The 18,470-nt window shown below is 54.9% G+C and overlaps 1 long non-coding RNA gene across 1 annotated transcript; it reads left to right on the top strand.

Annotated features, from left to right (window-relative positions):
• The first annotated feature begins 349 nt into the window (after positions 1–349).
• Positions 350–7,682, top strand: LOC135273263 (uncharacterized). Its single transcript, XR_010341057.1, has 2 exons — positions 350–7,168; positions 7,309–7,682. It is a non-coding gene; the product is annotated as an uncharacterized LOC135273263 (long non-coding RNA).
• The last annotated feature ends 10,788 nt before the right edge of the window (positions 7,683–18,470 follow it).

Below are 18,470 nucleotides of genomic sequence, written 5' to 3'. Positions count from 1 at the left end.
TTGGAGTGCTGTCTGTGGCTGCACTGCCCAAGGCAGGGGGTTGGTTGGGGGCTCTATCCAGGGCCGCACTGGTCCCGACGGGGAGTGAGTTAGGGCACCCACTGTTCAGGGTTGCAGTGCCCGCAGTGGGGGGTGGTTTGGGTGCCATATGGGGGCATCACTGCCTGCGGTGGGGGTCTGCTTGGGGACCCTATCTGTGGCTACACTGCCCACCCCAGGGAGCCTGTTGGGGCGCTCTCCCGGGCTGTGCTGCCCGTGGCAGGGGGTTGGTTTGCGGGTGCCATCGAGTGCTGCAGTGTCTAAGGCAGGGGCGGGGGCAGGTTAGGGGCTGCCATCGTGTGCTACACTGCTGGTGGTGGGGGATGGGGTGTTGGCACTGTCTTGGGGCTACACTGCTGGTGGTGGGGGATGGGGTTTTGACACTATCCTGGGGCTACGCTGCCGGTGGCAGCGGATTAGGGGCTCTGTCGGAAGCTGCACTACCAGTGGCAGGCGATGGAGGTTTCGGTGACAGCGGTGGTCTCTGAGAGAGGAGTGGTCCTGCTCTCCCCGGACTCTCAACTCTAAAGGACCATCTCCTCCCGCGGGGCGGGCACATGTTTCTGTGAAAATCCTGATCACAGCAGGGCACCCAGACCCATCATGGTTCCCAGGCCTGAGCCCTCACATTCTGTGCTGCAGAGCCTGCCAGGGATGCCCAGGCATGCAGTAGCAGACACCGTGGGGTGACAGGGCCCTGTGGGTGGAGGTCTCAGGAGTGGGAACCGGCACATTGGTGGGGAGGGCTGGCTGGGTCTGAGTTTCTGCTGCTCCTGCTTCCCGAGCACAGCCTGGGTGGTCCCGGTGGTTCCTGTGGAGCGGGAAGCCCAGGCCCCATCGTGTCTCCAGTCTCCACTCCCTAGCCAGTTTGGGCCAAAAGGAGATGCTGTGGACTGTGGAGGGTGGGTGTGAGTGCCTTCACTGAAACTGGCCCGTGCCACCCAGTGGCCAGCAGGACAAGGTGGGGGTCTAACGCTACCACTCTCCGTGTCCCGTTCTAGGCTTTTCTGGCTTTGCCCGCCCAGCTGCTCCATGCCAGGAGAAGGCAGATCCATCTGCTGCATGCTGGAGGCTGGAGCCTGGAGCCTGTGGCACCACGGCTCGCCTCGCTGCGGTGGGTGGCAGCGACGGAGACTGCAGAGCGCCGGAGAGGTAGGAGCGTGGCTGGCTGCCACCGGGGCAGGGACAGGGGTGCAGAGGTGGCCAGGTGGCAGCCTCTGAGGCGGCCTCAGTCCCCGGGTCTCCCCCTGCTGGTTACTGCAGGCAGAGCTGGGGCTGCCACCGCTTCTGCCGCGTCGTGTGCAGGTGGCAGCTACGGTTGAGCCCGTGGCAGAGGGTGGCAGTGCCTGTTCCCGCCCTCCTCCTTTTCCTTTTCGACCCTGGTTCAGGGTGCTGGTCACAGGTGCTGCGTACCCTACAGCCACTGAGATGGGGCTGGATGCCAGTTCCAGTCCTCCTCCTGCTTCGAGGCCTGATTTAGGCACCGCAGCAGGGTCTGGCCCTTGGGTCCGCGTTGCTGCTGGAGGCGGGCAGGATCCTGGGTTGCCACCACACTGCTGAATGCCATCTATAAGTGGCAGGTGCAGCAGAACGCACGGGAGGCTGCAGGGCTGGTCTCAGACAGCCTGGGGGTCGCCCAAGGCACCTCCCCCTAACCCTACGACCCGTGCATCCTTGGCCCAAGCCCAGAGTGTGGGGTCGCGGGCTCTGGGCCCACTGCAGCACCCACGATGAGGCTGAGCACCGGTTTCCATCACCTTGCAGCTGTGCCGCCGACAACCTAGATTAGGCGCCGTGGTGACATCCGGTCCCGGGTTTCCTGCTGCTGGTGGGGGAGGACAGGGCCAGGGGTTGCCACCGATAGTGACTTGCGCCGTCTCCAGGTGGGAGCTGTAGCTGAGCCCCTGGCAGATTCTGGCAGGGCTGCTCCCCGAGGGCGTTGAGGGCCGTGGAGTGTACCGCGCCATCCCCCACCCTAGGGTCCACTTTTCCTTGGGCCTGGCCCAGAGCACAGGTTTGCAGGCGCTGGGCACTGTAGTAGACACAGAGTTGTGACTGAGCACCTCCTGCCCTCCTGCATCTGCGGGCTGACTGTGGCAGTATCTGTTCCTGGGTTCCATGCTACTGGGGCCAGTGTCCAGGGATGCCACCGCTGCTGCCCCATGGCATGTGTAGGCTGCTGCGGCAGCTGATCCCAGAGCAGAGGCTGTCAGAGCTGGTCCCAGATAGCCTGAAGGTCGCCTAGTGCACCAGCCAAAGGGTCCGTTCTTTCTTGGCCCACGCCCAGAGTGAGGATTGCAGGCTCTGGGCACTGCACCACTGGCATGGGGAGACGAGTGGAGGGGGCTCCCTTACCTGCTCCACACAAAGCCCAAGTTGTCAGGAGTCAGCTCTCTCTCCAGCATGCCCCAGTCTCATCCTTGGTTAGCCCAGAGCACAGAGAGGCCCACTCAGTCCTGGCTCCATATCTTGTGCCAGGCAGGCACAGAGGCACAGAGCCCGACAGCCTCAGCAGCTTTGTCTGCGGCTGGGCGCCTCATCTTGACCATCTGCCCAGGCGGGCACAGCCTCCAGCATTGCTTCCCAGACAGCTCCAGGGTGCTTCCTCCCTGGCCCCTTCTTCCGGTTCCCAGACCCAACAGCAAACCACCCCCACCCCAGGCAGCACATCTGTTGCCCGTGGGGCACTTACTGCTTGGCCTCCCAAAGTGCTGGGATTACAGGTGTGAGCCACTGCGCCCAGCCTGTGGGAACTGTTTTAAATGTTGGCCGAGAAGAGGAAACCTTGAAAAGTGGCAGGGAAACAGCATTTCCTGACCGCACGCCCCACACCAGCCAGCTATCAAAAGCTCCGCTAGGAAAACATATTCAGAGAGGTCTGGTAACTTACCTCAGGTCACACAGCAGGTGAGAGGCAGAGTGGTAGGCGAACCCAGGCCTGCTGGGCTAGTTTCTCCCCCCGTCACGTGGCCCTGGGCCACCTCTCAGGCACAGCAGAAACCCACCCAGGAAGACAAACCTCGAAGGCTTTCCAAACTTGAAAGTTTGGGAAGTCGGGAAATCTCTCGTGCAAGGCTGAGACCTTTGACGCCCCTGGGGGAGTGGACTTAGGGGAACTGGGCCGTGCGTGTGAACGCTAGGCTGATGAAATTTACCTCCATTCATACGTTGGAGTGTTGGGGAGGTCCCTCCACACACACGTCGTCGTCATCACAGCTCCCATAGCCCGGGTCCCCCTCTGCACACCCCACAGAGGGACCTGAGGTGATGGCTTTGGCCTTGTGATCGTTGGTGCTGTTGAACTTGTGGCCCTGAGGCTGGCCGCCTCGTGGAGGTCTGACTGGGATCATAGCAGCTGACTGGTCCCCAAGGCCCGGGGAAGTTTCCAAAGCAGCTTTCTGACCTAGCTTGGAATGGGGAGGTTGGCTTCTAAGCTTCACTGTCTCAGATCATTAGAAATGGAATTTTTACTTCGGTAGCTTCTCGTGACGTATGGAGGGTTTTTCTTTGCACTGAGGATTCAGCTTTCAATTCTGGCCCTGAGCTGCCTTGGGGCCCGGGGAGTAAGGACAGCCCCTACCTCCTCGTGCAGAAGCCCCCTTGACCCTTTCATTCAGCGTTCCCCACACACCTCTGGGCTTCTGTCTAGCATACAGAGCTATAGCTTTGATTGCATGTTGATCCATCTCAAGTCAGACTCCGGGGGGTGGGGGGCACAGCCAGGCCATGGATGCTGAACAGACCCCCAAGGGAAGCCCAGGCTGGACACGGGACCAGTGCAACCACAGCATGTTGTGGTGGGGACCCCTGCAGTGCGCAAACAACGTGACTGTGGGGTGCGCCTCAGGCAGAGCTGGGATTCCCACCCAGTCCCTGCACCTCCCAAGCCCCAGCCCCCAGCTTCAGGCTGCACACTGTCCCTTCCCAGACCCACGCTGTCTCACAGCACGTCTCTGTCATGTGCATTTGTCTCTGGAACTGCCCCCAGGAGCATAAAGCCCTCTCCAGCCCTAGACCCTGTGCTTGGGAAGGCAGAGGCGGGCGTCTGCTCAGAGATTTTGTGTTTTCAAAATCTCTGGTTACTTGGGTTTCTAACCCTTCCCCTCAACTATGTAGATGGTATTCTAGTGTTTCCCTGAATTTTCTATCACAGAGGAAAAGCCAGGGTCAGTCTGATTTGCATTCATTTCTAGGTACTTGTCTCAGATCCTGGAATGGTTTAAAGTTTTCCAGCATTTCAATACATATTCTGCCAGGATATGTCTATGTGAGGATTTCTTTTTATAGAACATGATTTTTTTAAAGGTCAAGAAAAAGTGTTCTCTTTGTTGTTGTTGTTGTTGTTGTTGTTGTTGTTGTTGTTGTTTTTCATTAGCTTGTTGTTCTACTCTATTCTGAAAATTTTATTATATTAATATTGGAGTTTTAAAATTGGGTTTCACAGAGCTCTCCTTCTCATCACTTTGATTCAGTTATCCTTTTCCTCTATGTTCTTGGAGAACTTCTCCAACGTAGTCTTGAAATCACTGATTTGATTTTCTTTTTTTTGCAGTATCAGTCTTGCTGATAAATATCTTCATGTGGATACTTAAATGCTTTTTGATTCCTTGCAAATCTTTTTTTTTTTTTTTTTTTTTAAATTGTACTTTAGGTTCTGGGTTACATTTGCAGGTCATGCAGGATTGTTGCATAGGTACACACATGGGAATGTGGTTTGCTGCCTCCATCTCCCCGTCACCCACATCTGGCATTTCTCCCCATGTTACCCCTCCCCAACCTCCCCACCGTCCCCCACTGTCCCTCCCTCGGCCCTTGCAACAGACCCCAGTGTGTGATGTTCCCCTCCCTGTGTCCACGTGTTCTCATTGTTCAACGCCTGCCTATGAGTGAGAGCGTGTGGTGTTTGATTTTCTGTTCTTGTGTCAGTTTGCTGAGAATGCTGGTTTCCAGATTCATCCACGTCCCTACAAACGACATGAACCCATCGTTTCTTAGGGCTGCATGGTATTCCATGGTGCATATGTGCCGTATTTTCCTTGTCCGGTCTATCGTCGATGGGCATTTGGGTCGGTTCCGGGTCTTTGCTATCGTAAACAGCGCCGTTATGAACGTACGTGTGCGTGTGTCCTTCTAATAGAGTGATTTATAATCCTTTGGGTATATTACCCAGTATTGGGATTGCTGGATCAAATGGAATGTCTATTTCTAGGTCCTTGAGGAATTGCCACACTGTCTTCCACAATGGTTGAACTAGTTTACACTCCCACCAACAGCGTAAAGGTGTTCTATATCTCCACATCCTCTCCAGCGTCTGTTGTCTCCAGATTTTGTAATGACCGCCATTCTAACTGACGTGAGATGGTCCCGCAATGTGGTTTCGGTTTGCATTTCTCTAATGACCAGTGATGATGAGCACTTTTTCATATGTTTGTTGGCCTCATATATGCCTTCTTTTGAAAAGTGTCTGTTCGTATCTTTCTACCACTTTTGCTTTTTTCTCGTAAATCTGTTTCAGTTAGTTCTTTGTAGATTCTGGCTATTAGCCCTTTGTCAGATGGGTAGATTGCAAAATTTTGTCCCATTCTGTTGGTTGCTGGTTCACTCTGTTGATTGTTTCTTTTGCTGTACAGGAGCTCTGGAGTTTAATTAGGTCCCAGTTGTGTATTTTGGCTTTTGTTGCCAGCGATTTTGGTGTTTTAGTCATGAAGTCCTTGCCTATGTTACATATATTCCTTTTCATCTCCTTCCATTTCATTTTTCTTTCTTTTTTTTCTTTTTCTTTTTTTCTTTTTCGTGAGACAGAATCTTGCTCTGTTGCCTAGGCTGGCGCGCAGTGGCACAATCTCGGCTCACTGCAACCTTTGCCTCCTGGATTCAAGCACTTTTCTGTCTTTGCTTCCTGAGTAGCTGGAATTACAGGTGCCCACCACCACTCCTAGCTAATGTCTTGTATTTGGGAAGTAATTAGGTCAAGAGAGCATGAACCTACAGATTAGTGCCTTATAGAAGGGCTGGGGGAACTAGCTGCGATCACGAGTGAGAGTCACTTCGCCAGTCTTTGTTGTTGACTCTTAGAAGGTGTCTGCATATCCCGGATATTAATCCTTATGAGATACACTGTTTGCAGATATTTTCTCCCATATTGTGGGCTGCCTCTTTATTCCGTTGATTCTGCCCAAAACTTCTCTTTACTCGTAGAGCAAAGGTTGTGTCTCTCTAAGCCAAGTTTGTTCCCTTTGCTTCTCTCCATGGAAACAACAGTATTATCATTCTACTCGTGTATTCAGAGAACTCCTATTCACTCTTCAAAATCCACCTCAACAGTCCTCAACTCAGGAGAGCCTTGTCTGTCAGGCCCCTCCTCCCCCAAAACTAATTAAATAAAACATTTAAGTAAAATGTAGGCAACCCCTTTGCCCAGTGTCAGACTCTGTGCCTGAGTGAGCTTCTCTGCTTGTCCTTTCATGCTCTTGTAATTCTTTTTTTGTGTGTTTGTTTGAGATGGAGTCTTGCTCTGTTGCCAGGCTGGAGTGCAGTGGTGAGATCTCGGCTCACTGCAACCTCTGCCTCCTGGGTTCAAGCGATTCTGCTGCCTGAGCCTGCCACCATGACCCACTAATTTTTTTGTGTCTGTAGTAGAGATGGGGTTTCACTGTGTTAGCCAAGATGGTCTCTATCTCCTGACCTCGTGATCTGCCTGCCTCAGCCTCCCAAAGTGCTGGGATTACAGGCTTGAGTCACCTCGCCCAGCCTCTCTTTTATTTTTAAGATGGAGTCTTGCTCTTTCACCCATGCTTGAATGCAGTGGCATGATCTCAGCTCACTGCAATCTCCAACTCCCAGGTTCAAGTCATTCTCCTGCCTCAACCTCCCTAGTAGCTGGGGTACAGGTATGCACCACCACGCCAAGCTAATTTTTGGTGTTTTTAATAGAGACAGGTTTTTACCATGTTGGCCAGGCTGGTCTCAAACTCCTGACCTCAAGTGATTCACCCGCTTTGGCCTCCCAAGGTACTGGGATTATAGGCATGAACCACCGCACCCAACCTGGTCCTGTAATTCTCTCTGGGCACCCTGGCCCTGCGAGCTGCAGGAGGGCAGTTGGGGCCAGGCCCCGAGCAGCCCCCTGGTAGGTGTTGAGTGAATGAGTAGGGGTGGGGGGGGGGGAGGCTGGGGAAGGTACCCAGGATGTGTTCCTCCCACCCCCCAGCCTTGTCAGGCCTCCAGCTCCTGCTGAGCTCTTGCATGGTGGCCCTTTCCCACTTACAGCTCACTGCCTTGGACTAGGTCCCAGCCGATGGCCTGGCAGAACTGTCCTCTCTCTGTTCTTACCCAGTACGACCTAGATGGGAGCCAGTAAGCACATGGAATGAGCATAGCCCTGAGGGGTCAAAAGTGTGTGAGGAAGAAAGGGAGGGAGGGAGGGAGGAAAGGAGGGAATGGAGGGAAGGAAGCACAGGAGGGAAAGAGGGAGGCAGGGAGGCAGGGAGGAAGGGAGGGAGGGAGGAAGGGGGCAGTGAATGACTGCGCATACAAAGGAGTGAGTGAATGAATGCCCAAACCAAGAAATGAGTGAATGAATGCACACACAGAGGAATGAATGAATACACATAAAGGAATGCATGCACACAACAAAGAGTGAATGAATGAATGCTCACAAATGAATGAATGAGTGAATGTACTCACCAAGGATTTAGTAAATGAACGCACATACAAAGGAATGAGTCAATGTATGAATATGCCACTTGTGGGGTGTGAAAAAGGCCTGAAGAGACCCTCAGATGAGAGGCCCCCACATGTGCCTTTGCTGCTGAGGGACCTGGACATGCCGGTGCCTGGGAGAAGGGCTTGTGCTTGGGGTGAATTGGCTCACCGGTGACTCATCAAGTGTCACAAGTAACCCTGAGCAGCAGGCTCCCCCTCCCGAGCCTTAGCCCCACCAGATGTAACATGGGTTAGAAGAACGACCTCATGGCGCTTTTCTGAAAATTCAGTGGATGAAACTTGGTGGCTCACACCTGTAATCCCAGCACTTTGGGAGGCCAAGGCGATTAGATCACTTGAGCCCAGGAGTTTGAGACTAGCCTGGGAAACAGTGAGACCCTGTTTTGTTAAAAAAACAAAAATGAAAATTCAATGGGGTGATGGGTGTGCCAGTTCTAGAGCTGTGACATTTGTTTATTTGGTTCAACCCAAGCCACTTCAAACAACTGAGCCTCCCCAGCCGGTGGGCCAGGCCTCTCAGTGCCACTCTGGCCGAGGCCGTGTGTGTGTGTGTGTGTGTGTGTCCTTCCTTTAACTGTCCTCATTCTTTCCATCGTGTGTGTGTGTGTGTGTGTGTGTGTGTTGCTCTCTCATACACACATACTTGTCGAATTTGCATGCTGTGACACAGACACACAGTCATACTTCCTTTTTAAAAGCTTTTATTTATTTATTTATTTATTTTTTTTTTTTTTTTTTTTTTTGAGACGGAGTTTCGCTCTTGTTACCCAGGCTGGAGTGCAATGGCGCGATCTCGGCTCACCGCAACCTCCGCCTCCTGGGTTCAGGCAATTCTCCTGCCTCAGCCTCCTGAGTAGCTGGGATTACAGGCACGCGCCACCATGCCCAGCTAATTTTTTTGTATTAGTAGAGACGGGGTTTCACAATGTTGACCAGGATGGTCTCGATCTCTTGACCTCGTGATCCACCCGCCTCGGCCTCCCAAAGTGCTGGGATTACAGGCTTGAGCCACCGCGCCCGGCCTAAAAGCTTTTATTTTTAAAGGCACGATCTTGCTCCGTCGCCCAGGCTGGAGTGCAATGGCACAATCGCAGATCACTGCGATGAACGCCTTCCGGGTTCAGGGAATCAGTGGAGGCGGCGGCCCGCCCCGCCCCGCCCCGCCCCGCCCCGCCCCGCCCCGCCCCGCCCGGAAGTAGAGGAGGCGGCGCCCGACCGGAGGGAGTCAGCGGAGGTGGTGTCCCGGCCCGGCCCGGCCCGGCCCGTCCGGAGGGAGTCAGCGGAGGCGGCGACCCGACCCGACCCGACCGCAAGGAGTCAGCGGAGGCGGCGGCGGCCCGGCCCGGCCCGGCCCGGCCCGGCCGGAGGGAGTCACCGGAGGCGGCAGCCTTGCCCGACCCGGCCGGAGGGAGTCACCGGAGGCGGCAGCCTTGCCCGACCCGGCCGGAGGGAGTCACCGGAGGCGGCAACCCGACCCGACCGGAAGGAGTCAGCGGAGGCGGCAGTCCGGCCCGGCCCGGCCCGGCCCGGCCGGAGGGAGTCAGCGGAGGCGGCAGCCCGGCCTGGCCAGAAGTAGTCAGCAGAGGCCGCGGCGCGGTCAGAGCGAGTTTCTTTGCAGAAGCCGTGGTGGCTTCCACGTGATGGTTGAGGACTACACACATCTCTGCGGTAAGTGGCGGGGACTTGTACCCCACCGGGAATCCTCCCGACCTCCCTGCTCCTTCTCCGCGGCTCCGTGCTTTCCAGTCCTGACTTCTTTGTGGGCATTTGGGCCCCAGTCGTCCGTGTGGGGGCGGTTGTAGGGTACTGGCTGTGACAGCGTCCACAACCCTGCCGGGAAGGCTGTGTCCATGCATCCTAGACCTGCATCCAGTGTCTAGGAGTGCACAGGCCCTGAGCCATGGTGAAGTCTGGGACCTGGATCCCTCCGAGCCCCACGGCCCTCTGAGCTGGAGTATCCTACCTACAGTGTATGAGTTCCTTTTTTCTAAAACCACACCTGCATTCCTCCTCTTTTTTTTTTTTTTTTTTTTTTTTAAGAGACTGAGTCTGGCTCTTGTCACCCAGGCCGGAGTGCAGTGCCGCAATCTCAGCTCACTGAAAGCTTCACCTCCCGGGTTCAGGCAGTTCTGTCTCAGCCTCCTGAGTAGCTGGGACTACAGACACCCACCACGATGACGCCTGGCTACTATTTGTGTTTTTAGTAGAGGTGGGGTTTCACCATATTGGTCAGGCTGGTTTCAAACTCCTGACCTCAGATAATCCGCCCAACTAGACCTCCCAAAGTGCTGGGATCACAGGCGTGAGCCACCTTGCCGGGCGAATTACGTTTTCCTAATGAATAGCTCATTTTGAGGACGTAATCTCTTACCTGTTTTTCGATTTTATGTCTGCAGGATTGCCTGGTCAGGTTCTAGATTGGATTTTTCTGCTACTTGGTAGTGTTTTTCTGTGTGTGTGTACACGTTGGTCTCACCGTTTCAGATCCTTCTGAGTACGTGGGCCTACCTGCTCCGAGCCGGCTTAGAGTTGAAGGAGTAGTAGCTGCCCATGCTGGAGGCTGGAGCCTGGAGTCTGCAGTATCCCCTCGCCTCGCCTCGCTGTTGCGGTTGCGGTTGGTGGCGGTGACGGAGACTACAGCGCAGCTGGAAAGGTAAAAAGATGGTGGGATAGGTTCGCCGTCCTGGCCCGCACAGCCTGAGGCATGGGGGACGGCTTGCGGGTGCCCTGCCATGGGCAGTGGGCACTATCCAGGGTGTCGCTGCTGGTGTTGCGGGGGCTGGTTGGGGGGTTATTTGAGGCGCCACTGCCCGCATAGGGGAGAGGGTTGGGGGCCCTTTCCTGGGATGTGCTGCCCATTGCTGGGGGCTGGGGTGGGGCCTGTCCCAAGCGGTACTGTCAGCAGCAATGGGGTATCTTGTGGGCACTGTCCAGGGATGTACTGCCCTAGGTAGGGGGTGAGTTGGAGGAGCTATCAGGTGCTGCAATGCCCTCGTCTGGGATGGGTTGGTGGCACTGTGGGGTGCAACACTGCCAGCGGTGAGGGATGGGTTGGGGGTGTTATCAGGTGTTACATTGCCCCCAGTGGGTGGGGGGTGTGCTATCCAGGACATCGTTGCCTGTGTCTGGGAGCTGTTTGGGGGCACCATCCAAGGCTGCATTGCCCACACGGGGAGCAGGTTGGGGGCACTATCCGGGGCCGCAGTGCTGGCGGTGGAGGATGGGTTAGGGTTCCGGTGGGGTGGAGGGGTGGTGTTAAAGGCGCCATGGGGACTACACTGAGACAGAGGTTGGGGGGCTTGTTGGGAGAGCTACACAGGGTTGGACTGCCTGTGGAGGGGGGTAGAGGGTTGGTGGGGGAACTGTGGGGGCCGGATACACAGCCCGAGTGGTGGAGAGGCGGCGGGTGGGTCAGGTGCTCCCAGGGATCTGCACTGCCTGGCAAAGAGTGGGTGAGTGTGCTATTTCAGGCTGCGTGGGTTGTGACAGGGGCAGGTTGGGTGCACTGTCGGGCTACCTGAGCTATCCATGGTGGTACTTCCCAAGGTGGAGAGGGAGTTTGGAGTGCTGTCTGTGGCTGCACTGCCCAAGGCAGGGGGTTGGTTGGGGGCTCTATCCAGGGCCGCACTGGTCCCGACGGGGAGTGAGTTAGGGCACCCACTGTTCAGGGTTGCAGTGCCCGCAGTGGGGGGTGGTTTGGGTGCCATATGGGGGCATCACTGCCTGCGGTGGGGGTCTGCTTGGGGACCCTATCTGTGGCTACACTGCCCACCCCAGGGAGCCTGTTGGGGCGCTCTCCCGGGCTGTGCTGCCCGTGGCAGGGGGTTGGTTTGCGGGTGCCATCGAGTGCTGCAGTGTCTAAGGCAGGGGCGGGGGCAGGTTAGGGGCTGCCATCGTGTGCTACACTGCTGGTGGTGGGGGATGGGGTGTTGGCACTGTCTTGGGGCTACACTGCTGGTGGTGGGGGATGGGGTTTTGACACTATCCTGGGGCTACGCTGCCGGTGGCAGCGGATTAGGGGCTCTGTCGGAAGCTGCACTACCAGTGGCAGGCGATGGAGGTTTCGGTGACAGCGGTGGTCTCTGAGAGAGGAGTGGTCCTGCTCTCCCCGGACTCTCAACTCTAAAGGACCATCTCCTCCCGCGGGGCGGGCACATGTTTCTGTGAAAATCCTGATCACAGCAGGGCACCCAGACCCATCATGGTTCCCAGGCCTGAGCCCTCACATTCTGTGCTGCAGAGCCTGCCAGGGATGCCCAGGCATGCAGTAGCAGACACCGTGGGGTGACAGGGCCCTGTGGGTGGAGGTCTCAGGAGTGGGAACCGGCACATTGGTGGGGAGGGCTGGCTGGGTCTGAGTTTCTGCTGCTCCTGCTTCCCGAGCACAGCCTGGGTGGTCCCGGTGGTTCCTGTGGAGCGGGAAGCCCAGGCCCCATCGTGTCTCCAGTCTCCACTCCCTAGCCAGTTTGGGCCAAAAGGAGATGCTGTGGACTGTGGAGGGTGGGTGTGAGTGCCTTCACTGAAACTGGCCCGTGCCACCCAGTGGCCAGCAGGACAAGGTGGGGGTCTAACGCTACCACTCTCCGTGTCCCGTTCTAGGCTTTTCTGGCTTTGCCCGCCCAGCTGCTCCATGCCAGGAGAAGGCAGATCCATCTGCTGCATGCTGGAGGCTGGAGCCTGGAGCCTGTGGCACCACGGCTCGCCTCGCTGCGGTGGGTGGCAGCGACGGAGACTGCAGAGCGCCGGAGAGGTAGGAGCGTGGCTGGCTGCCACCGGGGCAGGGACAGGGGTGCAGAGGTGGCCAGGTGGCAGCCTCTGAGGCGGCCTCAGTCCCCGGGTCTCCCCCTGCTGGTTACTGCAGGCAGAGCTGGGGCTGCCACCGCTTCTGCCGCGTCGTGTGCAGGTGGCAGCTACGGTTGAGCCCGTGGCAGAGGGTGGCAGTGCCTGTTCCCGCCCTCCTCCTTTTCCTTTTCGACCCTGGTTCAGGGTGCTGGTCACAGGTGCTGCGTACCCTACAGCCACTGAGATGGGGCTGGATGCCAGTTCCAGTCCTCCTCCTGCTTCGAGGCCTGATTTAGGCACCGCAGCAGGGTCTGGCCCTTGGGTCCGCGTTGCTGCTGGAGGCGGGCAGGATCCTGGGTTGCCACCACACTGCTGAATGCCATCTATAAGTGGCAGGTGCAGCAGAACGCACGGGAGGCTGCAGGGCTGGTCTCAGACAGCCTGGGGGTCGCCCAAGGCACCTCCCCCTAACCCTACGACCCGTGCATCCTTGGCCCAAGCCCAGAGTGTGGGGTCGCGGGCTCTGGGCCCACTGCAGCACCCACGATGAGGCTGAGCACCGGTTTCCATCACCTTGCAGCTGTGCCGCCGACAACCTAGATTAGGCGCCGTGGTGACATCCGGTCCCGGGTTTCCTGCTGCTGGTGGGGGAGGACAGGGCCAGGGGTTGCCACCGATAGTGACTTGCGCCGTCTCCAGGTGGGAGCTGTAGCTGAGCCCCTGGCAGATTCTGGCAGGGCTGCTCCCCGAGGGCGTTGAGGGCCGTGGAGTGTACCGCGCCATCCCCCACCCTAGGGTCCACTTTTCCTTGGGCCTGGCCCAGAGCACAGGTTTGCAGGCGCTGGGCACTGTAGTAGACACAGAGTTGTGACTGAGCACCTCCTGCCCTCCTGCATCTGCGGGCTGACTGTGGCAGTATCTGTTCCTGGGTTCCATGCTACTGGGGCCAGTGTCCAGGGATGCCACCGCTGCTGCCCCATGGCATGTGTAGGCTGCTGCGGCAGCTGATCCCAGAGCAGAGGCTGTCAGAGCTGGTCCCAGATAGCCTGAAGGTCGCCTAGTGCACCAGCCAAAGGGTCCGTTCTTTCTTGGCCCACGCCCAGAGTGAGGATTGCAGGCTCTGGGCACTGCACCACTGGCATGGGGAGACGAGTGGAGGGGGCTCCCTTACCTGCTCCACACAAAGCCCAAGTTGTCAGGAGTCAGCTCTCTCTCCAGCATGCCCCAGTCTCATCCTTGGTTAGCCCAGAGCACAGAGAGGCCCACTCAGTCCTGGCTCCATATCTTGTGCCAGGCAGGCACAGAGGCACAGAGCCCGACAGCCTCAGCAGCTTTGTCTGCGGCTGGGCGCCTCATCTTGACCATCTGCCCAGGCGGGCACAGCCTCCAGCATTGCTTCCCAGACAGCTCCAGGGTGCTTCCTCCCTGGCCCCTTCTTCCGGTTCCCAGACCCAACAGCAAACCACCCCCACCCCAGGCAGCACATCTGTTGCCCGTGGGGCACTTACTGCTTGGCCTCCCAAAGTGCTGGGATTACAGGTGTGAGCCACTGCGCCCAGCCTGTGGGAACTGTTTTAAATGTTGGCCGAGAAGAGGAAACCTTGAAAAGTGGCAGGGAAACAGCATTTCCTGACCGCACGCCCCACACCAGCCAGCTATCAAAAGCTCCGCTAGGAAAACATATTCAGAGAGGTCTGGTAACTTACCTCAGGTCACACAGCAGGTGAGAGGCAGAGTGGTAGGCGAACCCAGGCCTGCTGGGCTAGTTTCTCCCCCCGTCACGTGGCCCTGGGCCACCTCTCAGGCACAGCAGAAACCCACCCAGGAAGACAAACCTCGAAGGCTTTCCAAACTTGAAAGTTTGGGAAGTCGGGAAATCTCTCGTGCAAGGCTGAGACCTTTGACGCCCCTGGGGGAGTGGACTTAGGGGAACTGGGCCGTGCGTGTGAACGCTAGGCTGATGAAATTTACCTCCATTCATACGTTGGAGTGTTGGGGAGGTCCCTCCACACACACGTCGTCGTCATCACAGCTCCCATAGCCCGGGTCCCCCTCTGCACACCCCACAGAGGGACCTGAGGTGATGGCTTTGGCCTTGTGATCGTTGGTGCTGTTGAACTTGTGGCCCTGAGGCTGGCCGCCTCGTGGAGGTCTGACTGGGATCATAGCAGCTGACTGGTCCCCAAGGCCCGGGGAAGTTTCCAAAGCAGCTTTCTGACCTAGCTTGGAATGGGGAGGTTGGCTTCTAAGCTTCACTGTCTCAGATCATTAGAAATGGAATTTTTACTTCGGTAGCTTCTCGTGACGTATGGAGGGTTTTTCTTTGCACTGAGGATTCAGCTTTCAATTCTGGCCCTGAGCTGCCTTGGGGCCCGGGGAGTAAGGACAGCCCCTACCTCCTCGTGCAGAAGCCCCCTTGACCCTTTCATTCAGCGTTCCCCACACACCTCTGGGCTTCTGTCTAGCATACAGAGCTATAGCTTTGATTGCATGTTGATCCATCTCAAGTCAGACTCCGGGGGGTGGGGGGCACAGCCAGGCCATGGATGCTGAACAGACCCCCAAGGGAAGCCCAGGCTGGACACGGGACCAGTGCAACCACAGCATGTTGTGGTGGGGACCCCTGCAGTGCGCAAACAACGTGACTGTGGGGTGCGCCTCAGGCAGAGCTGGGATTCCCACCCAGTCCCTGCACCTCCCAAGCCCCAGCCCCCAGCTTCAGGCTGCACACTGTCCCTTCCCAGACCCACGCTGTCTCACAGCACGTCTCTGTCATGTGCATTTGTCTCTGGAACTGCCCCCAGGAGCATAAAGCCCTCTCCAGCCCTAGACCCTGTGCTTGGGAAGGCAGAGGCGGGCGTCTGCTCAGAGATTTTGTGTTTTCAAAATCTCTGGTTACTTGGGTTTCTAACCCTTCCCCTCAACTATGTAGATGGTATTCTAGTGTTTCCCTGAATTTTCTATCACAGAGGAAAAGCCAGGGTCAGTCTGATTTGCATTCATTTCTAGGTACTTGTCTCAGATCCTGGAATGGTTTAAAGTTTTCCAGCATTTCAATACATATTCTGCCAGGATATGTCTATGTGAGGATTTCTTTTTATAGAACATGATTTTTTTAAAGGTCAAGAAAAAGTGTTCTCTTTGTTGTTGTTGTTGTTGTTGTTGTTGTTGTTGTTGTTGTTTTTCATTAGCTTGTTGTTCTACTCTATTCTGAAAATTTTATTATATTAATATTGGAGTTTTAAAATTGGGTTTCACAGAGCTCTCCTTCTCATCACTTTGATTCAGTTATCCTTTTCCTCTATGTTCTTGGAGAACTTCTCCAACGTAGTCTTGAAATCACTGATTTGATTTTCTTTTTTTTGCAGTATCAGTCTTGCTGATAAATATCTTCATGTGGATACTTAAATGCTTTTTGATTCCTTGCAAATCTTTTTTTTTTTTTTTTTTTTTAAATTGTACTTTAGGTTCTGGGTTACATTTGCAGGTCATGCAGGATTGTTGCATAGGTACACACATGGGAATGTGGTTTGCTGCCTCCATCTCCCCGTCACCCACATCTGGCATTTCTCCCCATGTTACCCCTCCCCAACCTCCCCACCGTCCCCCACTGTCCCTCCCTCGGCCCTTGCAACAGACCCCAGTGTGTGATGTTCCCCTCCCTGTGTCCACGTGTTCTCATTGTTCAACGCCTGCCTATGAGTGAGAGCGTGTGGTGTTTGATTTTCTGTTCTTGTGTCAGTTTGCTGAGAATGCTGGTTTCCAGATTCATCCACGTCCCTACAAACGACATGAACCCATCGTTTCTTAGGGCTGCATGGTATTCCATGGTGCATATGTGCCGTATTTTCCTTGTCCGGTCTATCGTCGATGGGCATTTGGGTCGGTTCCGGGTCTTTGCTATCGTAAACAGCGCCGTTATGAACGTACGTGTGCGTGTGTCCTTCTAATAGAGTGATTTATAATCCTTTGGGTATATTACCCAGTATTGGGATTGCTGGATCAAATGGAATGTCTATTTCTAGGTCCTTGAGGAATTGCCACACTGTCTTCCACAATGGTTGAACTAGTTTACACTCCCACCAACAGCGTAAAGGTGTTCTATATCTCCACATCCTCTCCAGCGTCTGTTGTCTCCAGATTTTGTAATGACCGCCATTCTAACTGACGTGAGATGGTCCCGCAATGTGGTTTCGGTTTGCATTTCTCTAATGACCAGTGATGATGAGCACTTTTTCATATGTTTGTTGGCCTCATATATGCCTTCTTTTGAAAAGTGTCTGTTCGTATCTTTCTACCACTTTTGCTTTTTTCTCGTAAATCTGTTTCAGTTAGTTCTTTGTAGATTCTGGCTATTAGCCCTTTGTCAGATGGGTAGATTGCAAAATTTTGTCCCATTCTGTTGGTTGCTGGTTCACTCTGTTGATTGTTTCTTTTGCTGTACAGGAGCTCTGGAGTTTAATTAGGTCCCAGTTGTGTATTTTGGCTTTTGTTGCCAGCGATTTTGGTGTTTTAGTCATGAAGTCCTTGCCTATGTTACATATATTCCTTTTCATCTCCTTCCATTTCATTTTTCTTTCTTTTTTTTCTTTTTCTTTTTTTCTTTTTCGTGAGACAGAATCTTGCTCTGTTGCCTAGGCTGGCGCGCAGTGGCACAATCTCGGCTCACTGCAACCTTTGCCTCCTGGATTCAAGCACTTTTCTGTCTTTGCTTCCTGAGTAGCTGGAATTACAGGTGCCCACCACCACTCCTAGCTAATGTCTTGTATTTGGGAAGTAATTAGGTCAAGAGAGCATGAACCTACAGATTAGTGCCTTATAGAAGGGCTGGGGGAACTAGCTGCGATCACGAGTGAGAGTCACTTCGCCAGTCTTTGTTGTTGACTCTTAGAAGGTGTCTGCATATCCCGGATATTAATCCTTATGAGATACACTGTTTGCAGATATTTTCTCCCATATTGTGGGCTGCCTCTTTATTCCGTTGATTCTGCCCAAAACTTCTCTTTACTCGTAGAGCAAAGGTTGTGTCTCTCTAAGCCAAGTTTGTTCCCTTTGCTTCTCTCCATGGAAACAACAGTATTATCATTCTACTCGTGTATTCAGAGAACTCCTATTCACTCTTCAAAATCCACCTCAACAGTCCTCAACTCAGGAGAGCCTTGTCTGTCAGGCCCCTCCTCCCCCAAAACTAATTAAATAAAACATTTAAGTAAAATGTAGGCAACCCCTTTGCCCAGTGTCAGACTCTGTGCCTGAGTGAGCTTCTCTGCTTGTCCTTTCATGCTCTTGTAATTCTTTTTTTGTGTGTTTGTTTGAGATGGAGTCTTGCTCTGTTGCCAGGCTGGAGTGCAGTGGTGAGATCTCGGCTCACTGCAACCTCTGCCTCCTGGGTTCAAGCGATTCTGCTGCCTGAGCCTGCCACCATGACCCACTAATTTTTTTGTGTCTGTAGTAGAGATGGGGTTTCACTGTGTTAGCCAAGATGGTCTCTATCTCCTGACCTCGTGATCTGCCTGCCTCAGCCTCCCAAAGTGCTGGGATTACAGGCTTGAGTCACCTCGCCCAGCCTCTCTTTTATTTTTAAGATGGAGTCTTGCTCTTTCACCCATGCTTGAATGCAGTGGCATGATCTCAGCTCACTGCAATCTCCAACTCCCAGGTTCAAGTCATTCTCCTGCCTCAACCTCCCTAGTAGCTGGGGTACAGGTATGCACCACCACGCCAAGCTAATTTTTGGTGTTTTTAATAGAGACAGGTTTTTACCATGTTGGCCAGGCTGGTCTCAAACTCCTGACCTCAAGTGATTCACCCGCTTTGGCCTCCCAAGGTACTGGGATTATAGGCATGAACCACCGCACCCAACCTGGTCCTGTAATTCTCTCTGGGCACCCTGGCCCTGCGAGCTGCAGGAGGGCAGTTGGGGC

This window comes from Aotus nancymaae, unplaced genomic scaffold (assembly GCF_030222135.1).
Source record: "Aotus nancymaae isolate 86718 unplaced genomic scaffold, 86718_ANA_hifiasm-v0.15.2.pri h1tg000684l, whole genome shotgun sequence".
Classification (NCBI taxonomy): domain Eukaryota; kingdom Metazoa; phylum Chordata; class Mammalia; order Primates; family Aotidae; genus Aotus; species Aotus nancymaae.
The sequence above is the reverse complement of the archived record's forward strand: the minus strand, read 5'-3'. Positions and strand labels throughout refer to the sequence as shown.